The following is a 14,006-nucleotide window of genomic DNA, read 5'->3' on the forward strand; positions in this document are numbered from 1 at the left end:
TTAAATTATTATGAAATATAAAAATGTGTTATTCATTGATTCTTTTTGGGACCAACCATATATATATATTGTTGTAATAGAGAATTATACTAACAAAAATTTGAAAAAGGAAAAAAAAAGTCTCTTGCTGGCGGGGTCCTTATAAATTGGTCCTCGCCCTTCTTTTTCTCTTCTTCTTCCATTCCCAAGGAAGAGATTTTTGTGCTTAATTAATGTGTATGAATATAGTAGACGTAATACTCGACAGATTTGTAAGAAGAAAGCAAATGTGTAAAGAATATTAGAAAGATGATGATGTTTTTGGCAATTAATCGTGTGAGGGAGAAGAGAAGGGGTAACGTTATACAAGGCCGCTATCAATGCGACTGAAGAAATAATTAAGCTTCACTTTTCTCTTAATTTATGTTTTAAGCTTGGAAATTAAGATCAAGGCACACAGATGGAGCCAGGCAGTATACTCTTTTCTGTTATTACTTTCTTCTTTCTTTTATTTTCATCTAGTCTTAATCCCTTAATCCTTTGCTTTTCTTTTGTTAAATGTAATAGTTTTTGTTCTAATTAGGAGGAGCAGTGAATTAAAACACTGTTGTTTTTAATCATTTAGTATGATGCACGTACAATACTATAAAGAGCTGAAAGTAATACTTGCATTCAGAACCTATTTGTATTATATTTTCTTGAATAATGTTATTGTGATTTTTTTTTCTTTTTATCTGACATTGATATGTATGTTCTTATCACTAACAAACTGCAGTTTTTAATTATGAATTCAAGTATTCAACTGTATACTTTACACTTTGTTCGGATGTTATTATGTATTATTTCATAATGTATTGTATTGTGTTGTGTTATATTGTATCATACTGTATTGTTTTAATGAATACAACGCTTGGATAGATTGTATCGTACTCCATTGTTACATAATGTCACATATTCATAATTTGAATGATGAACCTACAATAAATTATAGGGTACGGATCGAGTAGATCTACTATGAAAAGACAAGTTAAATGATAAAATAGAATTATTAAATAATAAGTAAAGATAAAATGAGAAAAAAATATTAAGATAATGACCACACTAAATCGATCGTTACACAAAATAAATCTTTTAGTCGTTACCTAACGATTGATTTAAATGATACGACACAATATAATTTCAGTAACAATCAAAACAAACATTATATTTCTCCAACAATACAATACAACGGGTAACAACCATCCAAACAAGGGGTTAGTGGTTACACACATGCACATTAATGTATTTGTGTGTTTTTTGTTTAAAAAAATAATATCATTCAATATAGGCTACATCTGTCTCAAAACTGCAATCAAGACCGTCTCAATTATAAGGCCACTAAAGCAATCACTTAGGACCTCAATTTTTTTGGGCCCTCATTTTCTCCCATATATATATATTATTAGAAAATCTCATGTATTAATAAATTTAAAATATATATATATATTGTTAGAAAATCTCATGTATTAATAAATTTAAAAAGAATTTTTTGAGTGGAAAATATAATAATTCTATACCTCTTTAATACAAGGATCATTGTAATAATTGATAAATAGAATAGTGTTTAGTTAATTGTAGCATCTTATCTTATGTGGCTATCGATTTTGTTGCCTCATTTATATTCTGACGATTATTATGAACCAACATTATTATTCTTATATTTTACTTTTTTTATTCCTCTTTCACTATTTGTATTCATTCATTATTAAATATTCTAAAGTCTCTCAAACGGTTGAACCTTCTACATTACGCAATTTTTTTTGTATGTTTATAAAAAGATCAAATTTGTTTTTGATGTCTTCTTCAAATTTTAAGCACTAAAACTAATCAACACTATTTTAATATCATTATATCAGTTTATCAAATTCAGTGCAACACTATTTCGATATCATTATATAAACTTTTTAAATTTTTGAGTTAGGTTTTATTATTCTAACTTTAAATTATATATTTTTTCCATTGAAAATTTACATTGTTTACCTTCTTACTTCATAATGTTTATATATATTCTATCTATCCAAACCTCATTATTAGGATTATATTGAGTATGTTATAATTATTTAATTTATATATATCAACTAAAAAAAATAAGACCTCTTTATAAAGTTAGGCTTTAGGTCTCCAAACTTGTTGAGGCTACCAGCAACTGCTCAGTGATGATGCTATATTCCACAATTAATTAAAAAGAGATTCGGTTGAGCTACTTTTGTTATCACCCTTTAAATGTGTTTTTTTTTTTTTTTTTTTTTTTTTTGGGAACAGACCCTACACGAGGCTCCCACCTCTCGTGCACAGTCAGGGGTTGAGCCGCACCCCCAAGCCTTACCATAAATAATCAAAATAAAATACAAGGAGGGGGACATAAACCTTACCTCCGATCCTATGGTGGTTCATAAGTCGGCTAACCTCTTAAGGTCGGCTAACTCATCCCCGATACAAAAAGAGACTAACTATAACTAGAAAGCATTAAACCTGTGAGAGGACTCCTCTCGGTACAAATCAACTAAGAAAGCATAAATGAGGGAGACTCTCCCCTTCCATGAGAATACAAGAAAGTAGCCTACACTAGTCCTATTCAAGAACCAGTACACGAACCTTCTATCTCGCATGGGTTGGGGAAATTCTTCTTGTAAACTGCAATTTGAGACAGTGCCGGCTGATAATTTGGATGACTTATCATAAATATTGGAATCTTAGCACATCCAACGGGTGAATACTGGCCATGATACATATGTAGCTTATTGAGAATATGTTCCTAGTAAATTAATTTGGAAGACAAGTATTAGGATATGTTAAATTATGTTTTAGGCCTAATTTACACTTCAAAAGCTAGCTCAAAGGGAGAAGGATTGCCGGAGCATTATAAGGAGTTCACCCATTTCATTAACACCAATGCGAGACTTTTGTCATTCTTCAACAGGATAGAAGATTAATAAGTAGTCGTGTGTTGTATGTTTTATTAATCAGTATTGTTTATATTACTCTGTCTATTAGCACATCCAACGGGTTTATTCAAGGGACATTTTCAAATATATACAATAAACTAATTAGTTTACAATAAATATAGTCATGTTTTATTTACATTACTTATTCATGAGCTATACACTGAATATACATTATAATACACTTAAAAGATGAATATAACTTGACTATACATGAAGTATACACTGATTATACATGTCTATACAGCGAATGATCATTTTTTTTGATAATTACTTTTGCCGAATGGCGGCGTAATTATCCCAAATAAAAATCTATTGTTGCCTTATGGTCCCAAGTGTCAAAGCCCAATAATAGCTCATGGCACAAGCAAAAAATGCATACATTATCCAGTATTCCAACTTAGTAACAAGTGTAGAGATTTTAGTTGGTTGTTGTCCAACGGAAAGCATGGGAGTTGTTGGGCGGGGCCCAAACTCAATGAAAAAGAAGACTGGATAACCATACAGGCAGGTCCTGGAAAACATTTCGGATTGACCAATCTGGGTGAGGGGCATTTCCACTTAATTTTGTCCCTATTTTGTGTCCGTCTCATTTTTTTTGCATGGCGAATAATTTTTTATCACGACATAAATTTATATTTTCGCATTATAATATCTTTTAAAATTATGTCTTGCGCCAACTTATGTTCCATTGGGCATAAATTTAATTGCTAAGGGCAAACCGTGCAATAAGTGTTTGGGTGACTCATTATTTCGGAAATCTGCAGCATTCTCGAATCCTTTCAATAAAAGTTCAAAATTTTAGACTGAATTTTCTTCCATCTGCAAGAATCTGAGGTAGCATCAGTGGGATATTGCATATTTGTATTAGTCTGTTAGACGTCAAAAAACACATGCATATAGGGGGCAAGGGGTGCAAGTTTGAAACAAAAAGTACAGCAACTATATATCGCTATTTCGAGTCGCTAATTCAGTTTGAAACATTTCTCATAAAAGTTTCAAGTTCATGAAAAAGAGAAGGTCGTGATACATCTCTGATCCATCATCATTCTAAATATAGACCTGGTTTAACTATTCTATTCATGGTCGAGGAACAGAAAATTAAATTGTCCTTCAATGCTTCAATTGTGGACTGAAAATTGAAACTCTGTGCAAGTGATCTTTAAAAAATCAATTCAACACCCAGCAGCGAGGATGTCGTCTTTGTATTGGGTAAAAATCAAACCAAATTACTAATCGATTTTTTCCCCTTGGATTATCAATTTGGTGTGATTTGCCACTTCTCTTTGTACAAGACTAGGGACAAATATTATTTAGCCACTATTAAACTTGTACTACTACTAAAAATCTGCAGATATATGATTTATGAAAACCTTGGCAAGTAGCTTATACTTTCGGCGCTTCACCAAACTCACCACTCTACATAAAAATATATGTATATTCATGTTTCTTCTTCGATCGCTGCAAATATTTAATTATGAGACAGTCATTACCTAAACCAATAAGCATTTATAAAAGAATTCTTGAATTTGCTCAACATGATCCCTTTCATCAAATTGCTTCTTGTAAAGAAAAAGTCATCTTTTTAAAATCCTTCTAGAAAAACTAATCGAGTAGCCAGATGCACACGATCCAAATAATAATTGTCCCATTCATATATAGTACCAACATAATTATTCTAATCATATCAGTAGTTAATGTTGACTTTGACACTCAGCTTCTATGTTTCTATCTTTTACTGTTTGTGGGAGTTTGGCACCTATATATGATCACAATTGATATGATACCAAAATTCACTCTATATATCATCTTTGAATTAAAAAAAAATTAGATCGGCATGAAGTTCCACAACTTTAGGGAACATTCTTGTTTGAGTGTGAGCTATAGCACTAATTAGTTTTAATTTAAGATGAATTTGGAACCTGTTCATAGCTTGAGTTTTTTAAAGGAAAAATGAAAACAAGAAAACGCAAATATAATTCAAATGAAAATTCCGTCAATTGAAATGGCCACCAAAATTGTTGTTCCTGCTGGGCCCAAGCAAAAACTAATCAAAATTCTGTATCCCAGCTTGGGGCCCAAACTCAATGAAAATCTGACTAGCATAATGTGCATTTATTTGCATCTTGAAAAAACATGGGTGACCCATTATTTCTGTATCTTCAGTGTCTTTATAAGAGAGACTGGCATGACATATGACTTGAAGAAATAGTGTAGTGTCATTGGATAATTCAACTATTAATTCTAACATGTAATTTGGAAGAAAACCAACGCGCAATTTAATTCATTATTGTGTCCAACTTCGTTTTTTCACTTGATAATTCATTCATGTTGTTCCCTAATCCCTCGAATCCTTGCAATACAAGGTAGGAAGTTTTCTAAGTTTCCATCTATAAGAAACTGTTTGTGTTAGAATCGGTAGGCAGGATGATGTCTTAGACAAAAGAAAAAAAAAAGGACGTGGAGGGGCAAATGAGTAAGTTTGCAACTTTTCTCATAAAATACGACACATAGTGATGCTATACATTATATTATGATCAAATAATAAATATTGCGTCAACTTGGAAACACCGTTAGTAAACCACAGCCAGCACCTTAATATATATATATATATATATACATGCCATCTTTCCTATTTCTCTCAATCACTGTCTGTGGTTCACTCCACGTCAAAAGACTATCTTCCAAAGAAAATGTCTAAATATTTACTTGGCTTCATTCAAACAATAAGTTCGACCTTTTTTTCCCTTTAAATTTAGGTAGAATGTATTGAGGGACCAAGGAGCCACCATGTTCTATTCTTAGCCAGCATACCATCAACTACTTTAAGAAAACATCCGTCATTTACTTCGGGTACGTACTAATACAGTAATACTTCACCAAACGTCTCACCACTTATATATATCTAGATTAAAAAGTACTCATGTTTCTGCTTGGTTACAAATCATTAATCCGACAGTCATACCTAAACCAATAGCCATCAAAACATTCTTTAATTTCTATATCCGAAATCCTTTGTTTTTATCCCCCAGGTAAGAAATACGGTATGATAAGATCACATTCAGTCCAGTTATCAAGATATCGGCCAGGCAATGTATATATATGATTAGGGTTGTTCATGGTCCGGTTTGAATCGGTTTTTAGCTAAAACTAAATCAAACCAATTAAGGCGGTTTTTTTTAATATTCAAACCAAACCAAACCATTATAGTATAAATCCTATCGATTTCGGTTTTATCGATTTTATCGGTTTGATTCGTTTTTTACAGGTTGAAATAATATATTTTATAATGAAAAAAAATTGACCAACTTATTTACGTAATTCATACTACAAATCAATAGAATTTCAAAATAACTATCATTAATCTTCAAAGATACCTGAGCTCGTTTAGAGATAGTGAGGAGAGAAGATAAGTATATAAGCTAAATAAGTTACCATCTAAAGTCCAAGCTAAAGTTATAAGAGAGAAGCAAATATGGTTTCAATAATAACAAACTTGAATATGTCCTGACTGGAACTATCTTATGTTCTTGTAAAGTATATAAGCTAAAATGATAAGCTCTAAAAGGGCAAAATATTAGCAACATAAATCCATAAGTTGGTGGATTGTTCAACTCCTACGGTCTACGAAGGAAATGACTTCAAAAATAAAGAATTGACTGCCTGTTTTGACTGTCCAAGTTCAATACCGAATCTAAGAAGAGGAATCACCAGAACAAAAACAAATCCTTCAAGAAGCATCATTTTTTTCACTATTGCATGAAGTAATTGAAGCATTCCAGCCGTGGCCAATAGAAAACTTGTTACTTTACCTTTCTCCAAGATGAAACTATTTGAAAGAAAACTTAAAGCACGGATCAGCAGCCCAGTATATGCAAAAATAGCCTCGAAAGAAATTACAAAATTTCCACCACGAGGAAGATAACAACTACTGCATAGTAGTACAACCTCCACAACAACAAAATTGAGAAGGCTAGCCCATAAAAGGTTAATTATATACGTTATTTTTTCACTAATCAAGTTGAGAAAAATAACAAGGTCTTTAAACAGTCCTCCGAATGATCAACATTCAACACAAAAGAACCATATACCCAACTATCACCAGAGAAAGATCACTTAATTGCTTGCATAAAAGTGTGATTAAATAAAAAAAAAATAAGTCAATAACATAATCCAAAAGTACTTCAGGTGAAGCAGCAGCAAAAACCTGAAAATTAACTACCAAAGAGCAAAACAGTTGCACTACGAATTTCAATTGCAAAATCCAAACTAATCAATGCTCAAGGTTGTGCTAGCATATTCTGAAAAAAAAAAAGAAAGTTTAACAAAGTAGGCGTTAAAACTTTTTAAAACATAAAAGGCATATTCAGAAAGAGTTAAATGTGTAAAATTACCTTTTTCAACTATCTCAAGTTTTTAAATTTTTTCTAAAAGATCTTCAAGCTTGCATTCTTTGGAAGTTGATCTTAACCATTATTGAGTCTAAATAAGAGTTTCTACTGTCTTTGGAGATAAAGAACTTCGATAAGAGTCAAGAATCCGACCACCGGTGCTAAAAGCTTATTCAGAAGCAAAAGTAGAAATAGGAATAGAAAGAACATCTCTTGCCATCCTAGAAATAATTGGATATCTAGCCGAAGAAACTTTTCACCAAGCCAAAATATCTAACTCTTTGGTCTTTTCGAAATCATCTACCAAGTACTTCTCAAGTTCTAATTTATGACAAGTGAGGATTGCTCAGTTGGTTAAGCACCTTCACCCACGATCGGTAGGTCCTGGGTTCGAGTCACACTGGAGGGGAAGTGTGGAAACACTATAAATCCTCCAAAATGGGGGGTAAAAAAAAAGTTCTGATTTATTTTCAGTATTGTCTTCATCTGCCAAATATTTCTCCCATTGTAATTGCCACATCTCGTCACTATGCATGGTATCAATTTCATCATTCAAGCTTGTTTGACCATCAATTTTATTGGTATGAGTCCCATAAAAAGAACTCATGTAGTAATCATACAAGCGACTAAAAATATCCATCACCTTTTTTGATTTTTCGGCTCGCACCAAACAACCATAAGAGTTTTTAAACAGATATTCCACATATTTCAACTTGTATCGAGGATCCAAAACAACAGCAATGAATAATAACTTGTTCATACTTTCAAAAGTACCCCAGTATTTATTAAATTTAAGCTCCATTTTTTTAGCCATGCCACTCAAAATAGAATCTTCACTACGAACATATTTGCAAATTATCTTTTGAAGATTAAAGATCTCATGAAAGAAAGAATTGGAAGTAATATATGAAGTTCGTGAGAATTTCAACGTTACCTGGTAGAAAATCTCAAGGAACTTAATGAAAACTTTAACATTCTTCCAATAATCTATCGATGGATGCCCTCCCACATTACTTGTTTCTAAACAATACTTGAGGTACTTGTGATCTTCATCATACATTCTTGAAAATGCCCTATCAAATTTTACAGCTGTATCTAGCATCATATATGTGGAGTTCCACCTAGTCTCAAAATCTAAAGTCAAAAGACCATGAGTGTCAATCTTAACCTTCTCGACAAATGACTTAAAGGAATCAAACCTTTCAGCTGAGGACTTAACATATTTGATAGCATTTCTTATCTGATAAATAGACTCATTTTGTTCATCGAGTCCTTTTTTCACGATCAAATTTAGAATATGAGCATTACATCTAACATGTAAGAACTCATTTCCTAAGATGACTCCTTTCCAATCCTCAATTCTCCTCTTCAAGTGTTTAATTGCAGAATTATTAGCAGTTGCATTATCTAAGGTCACCGTGAATATGTTATCAATTTCCCAATCAAATAAGCACGCCTCAATTCCCTTAGCAATTGTTTCACCCTTATGATTCGATATTTGGAAAAAGTTGAGATTTTTTTTTTCAGATTCCACTCATCATCGATTCAATGGATAGTGACAACCATATAAGTTAGATTTTGAAGTGATGTCCACGTATCACTAGTAACACATACACGTTGTTATGAATAAGTTTTTTAAGTTTTTCTTTCTCTTCTTGATATATTTTCAAACATTGTCTAGCAACAGTCAAGCGAGAAGGTAATTGAAAATTAGGCAAAATAACTGCCATTAATCTCCTAAAACCTTCCCCTTCAACAACTTTAAAAGGTTGTACGTCAATAATGACAAACTCAGCAATGGCTCTCCTAATCTCATTGACGTTAATCACAATCTTTTCTACAGTACATGTACTATATGCTTGTTCTCCTTTTTTAACTACCTTGATTATTGATTGATTTCTGTCAATAATTCTAAGAGGGGAATTAGGAAAAACCTCATTTAAATATCTCCATAGCATTGAGGTCTCATTCGTACTTTCAGAAGTAAAGTTACTAGTACAGTAGTTACATTTCGCCCTTTTCTTACTCAATTTATCAAGATATTCAGTATAGTGTTTCCAAACGCCGGATGTTCTCCTATCACTACTCACAACGCTATGATCAGGGTCGCAAAAAGTTGTTTGTTTCCGCCTTTTAGCATAATTGAGAGTAATATCACGAGTTTTATCACCGTTAAGTTTAGGTTCCAGCAAAGTAGTTGGAGATACTTTGTTGGTTACCTCCACTAGCTCCACCTCTTTTTGAGTAGTTGTAGTTTCCATCTGAAAAAAAATATCTGAAAATCTAAATAAATAGAGAAATCCAAAATCATTAGATAAAAACTAAATCAACAGAAAAAACCTAAATTAGTGGAGAAAATCTAAAATAACAGAGAAATAAAATAAAAAACACATACAAGATGAAAGACTAGAGAAACAATTCATTCAAGTAAAACTTCAAAAACACAAAAATAATTACACAAACAAAGAGTAGGGAACATACAAAAAGTAACCAAAAAAGTAAAAGGAAAAAAAGTTACAGTCTTACAGGGATTAAAGCTTCTTGCACTCAATTGTTATCGTGAGAGACTGAGAGCAGAATAGAGGTCTACAGGGTTTGGGAGAAAATAAGAGGGAACTGAAAATCTAACGAGGAAAAAAATTATTTATGTTAACTATTCATTAAGGATTTTTTATTTTACTTGAAACGTAAATGGGCTTGGGAACATTGGCTAGACTTTTTTCTTGAAATGGTCCTAAATTATGAAGAAGTTAAAAAATAGATAAAGTTTAATAAACATATATAAATATATATAATATTTTAAATATGTACATAATTATCAGTTCGGTTCGGTTTAGTTCGATTTTCTTTATGGGTAACACCAAACCAAATCAAATGTTATCGATTTTTAAAAATCTAAAATCAAATCAAATCAAACCGAGCCGGTTTTTGATTTATTAAATCGATTTGACTTAATTTTTTGGTTCGAATCAATTTTTCGATCTCGTTCGAATACCCCTGTATATGATCTCTTTATTAAGAATTACACCGCACAAAGAGGAATTTGATTTACTACAGTACATTTCTCGTTTAATTGCACTTAATTTACAATGAATATTCGGTCATTACGTACGTACTAAAACACAAACTTACAAAAGAGAAATATGTTAATTAACCAGTGCACGTGCCGTTAATATAACGCCAGTTATTTGTGTGGTTTAAAGTCCATAAATTATTAATATTGTGCAATCCAACTGGTATTCTAAGAGCACACAAAATGATAATCATCAGAGTCCAACACCAGATAAACCTTCTCAAGGTTAATTCGAACATAAAACAAAGAATAAATTATAGTCGACCAAAATCAAGAATGTAAAACAGAATTAAGTCGCATATGAAGATCCAATGAAACTAAATGGTGAACAGTACTGAGTCTTAAAGATTTGAATAATGGGTAAATTACATTCGGTGGCCATTCAGCGCATTTGTTTTTTTTAAAAAATAACTATGCCTTTTTATCTTATCAAAAAAATAGCCAATGATCACTCGGCTGTGCAAAGCAAATGACCCATTTGCTTTCTTATTTTTTAAAAAATGCTACGCTCTTTTTAAAAAAATCATTGCCTTAATTAATTAATTTGTTTGCTCCATTTTTATTTTTTTCTTTTATAATTGTTTCACTTCTTTTGTGGAAAAAATGAGTATTTATATCATTTTATTTTTTTGTTTATTCTTTTATTTATTAAGGTGGGAATGCATAATAGTCAAATAAATATCATTACATTACATAATTATTTATATAATATCAATACATGATTATACACATTTATACCATATCAATATATTATATATACACTACAAAACTATTTATACATCACATATACATATTTATACATCATTTATACAATATTGATACACGTTTATACAATATTTATACAATATCTATACATTATATATAGACTACATAACTATTTATACAATATCGATACATTACATATACACTATATAATTATTTATGAAATATCGATACATTACATAACTATTTATAAAATATTGATACATTACATATACACTACATAATTATTTGTATATTATATATATATACATGCTTTTACACCATTTATACAATATTGATAAATGAAAAAAATTTAATGAAATTTTTTTGAAAAAAAGGATATTTTTTATTCAAAAACCCATAAAAAAACAGAAAAATAATTTTTATTTTTTTAAAAAAAATCAACACTGCAAAGAAAAAAAGAAAAAAAAAAGGAAAGAAAGCAAAAAAGGCCTAATGGCCTTGTGTCGAATTGAGCCCGTGTTCAGCTAAAAAGGCCTAATGGCATTGGGCCAAATTAAGTCTTATAGTGTTCAGCCCATAGCCTATTTTTGATTATTTTTTGTATAAATGAAAACATAACTAAATTTTTTGTAAATTAATAACTTTTTGATAAATTAGTCCTTTTTATTTTTCAAAATAAGAAAAAAGGTTTTTGACACTCGAACTTTATTGCCTGGCTATAAGATAAAATTGTAGGAGTACTATATTGTGCCATTGAGCTACTAGTCAATTGTAGAATAACTGATTAAGCTGAGATATTGTTGTTCTTTTTTCAAGAAAAGAAACTAACTCCACGTTGTAGTGTTAAAGCTCACATCCAAACAAGAATTTTTTCTTTCAATTTTGTCCAAAATTCCCTGACTAGCTCCAACGTTGCTACGTCGGATTCAAAATTTTCACTAAAAAATCTAAAATAAATTAAAAAATATATAAAAATTTTAAACCTCAAAGTGAATTTTAAACTACTAAATCAATATCTAATTTTATATTTAGAAATTAAAAATAATATATACATTAAAAATAAAAATAAAATATTTTATATATACCATCTAATTTTTTATGGAGGAGGCTCAGGTGAAGAGGGGGCCATAGGTACTAAACTCCAAGAGGAGTAAAAGGACGAGGCATAGGAAGCTACTTTAAGTCAGCATTGACTGCTGATGTGATATTAAGAAATACAAAAACGAATGGGATAATATTGTGTCATGTCTGATGCATCTATTTGATTAATTTTTCTACAAAGTTATTTGACTCTTCGTTATGCAAAGTAAATTGATGAAATAATCATTTCCCCAAAATCATTCTCCATTCTGATATTTGTGTTTGTTTATAAAAGTCGCAACTAATTAGACTTTGTTTATACTTTAAGCATGTCACTTCGGCATATTGTGAATGGCTGATCAAAAGCACATTTCACCTTTTGTTACACCACACTTAAAAAATTGAAATTTTTGCAAACATTTGATTCGCTTTGTAATGCGCTTGGAAAGTGGGACACATAAAACGTAGAAATTTCTTTTCTTCTCCTTTTGCTTTAGCTGGATAAAGAAAACCAATATTTACATTGGAGAATATTTTTTTTAAAAAAATTGAATCATCACCTTAAATTTTGTGGTAATTCAAAAAGAATAAGATAAAGCTAATACAAAGATCTTTTGTCTTACAAATTAAAATTTATTGGTCCCTAAAACAGAAAAGAAACTTTTCTTTATTTCCTCATTTTCTTTATCTAAGGCCATATAAAAAAAAATCTCATCCCACCTCGGTGGGACTCACCCCATCTCACACTTTGGACAGAATATTAATTTAGAGCGTGAACAATTTTATATTGAAAGGCCAACACTGATAATCTCTAAATTGGTATGAATCTGATTTTTATATCATGTTAAATAAATTTTGCTGGAGTTAACTCAATTTTAAAAACTAGCTTTATAAAATTATATAAAAAGTTCAAACAAAACAAGAGAAAGGGGAAATATGTTAAAAACTCTTCTTAAAACTTTTTTCAGCTTTCGCTTGTTTTTCTCTTGAGTCAAAAAAACATCACCACTATTAAATTTAAAGGACCATGTTGAAAGGGGAAAAAGGGGACCTAGTAGCTAAAAACTTGAGAGTTTACTAATACCTCCATAGCCAGGGGCCCATAATTACAATGAAAAGAATGACTGGAATAATATTTTTGTACTGATTTCTTTTGTTAAAATTATTGTAAGTTCGCTATAACTCGTGGGATATAATATCATATAGTATGTGACTAAAGCATATATAATACTAGATGATCATTGACTTCTGTGGCGACAAAATTAGACGGATAGATTAACAGCCCCCTAATAAGGGGTCATTGTTAGTTGAACAACTTACTACTAATTTATCAGTTCCCCTTTGAGCTACCAATCCTTTCTTTCCTTTTTTATGATTGTTGAAAACTTGAAATATGTCTATGGGAATTATCAATTTATCATTGAAGCTATTTCTCAGTTCATTACTAAAAATAGATTTACACTTTTATTAATTCAGTTTGAAAAATTAAGAGATAATTTATCATTTAATTTCTTATTATTAATTATAGTCATTTCTCAAAATATTAAATTTATCATATTTAATGGATAATATAGTAAAATTTATTATATAATTTATTGCTCCTCAAGATATGTCAAGTTAATATTGAACAAATAAAAATGGACGGAATAAGTAACTTTTAAGCTACATTAGCGTAACAAGAATTTGGTTCCTAGGCTTCGGAAGTTCCACAAACAAAATAAAAAATATGTTACAAATTAATAGAGTAACATATAAATGGAAGAGTTCATATTGTTCATATTGTTCCTAGAGCGGATA

Source organism: Solanum dulcamara, chromosome 11 (genome assembly GCF_947179165.1).
Source record: "Solanum dulcamara chromosome 11, daSolDulc1.2, whole genome shotgun sequence".
Lineage (NCBI taxonomy): Eukaryota > Viridiplantae > Streptophyta > Magnoliopsida > Solanales > Solanaceae > Solanum > Solanum dulcamara.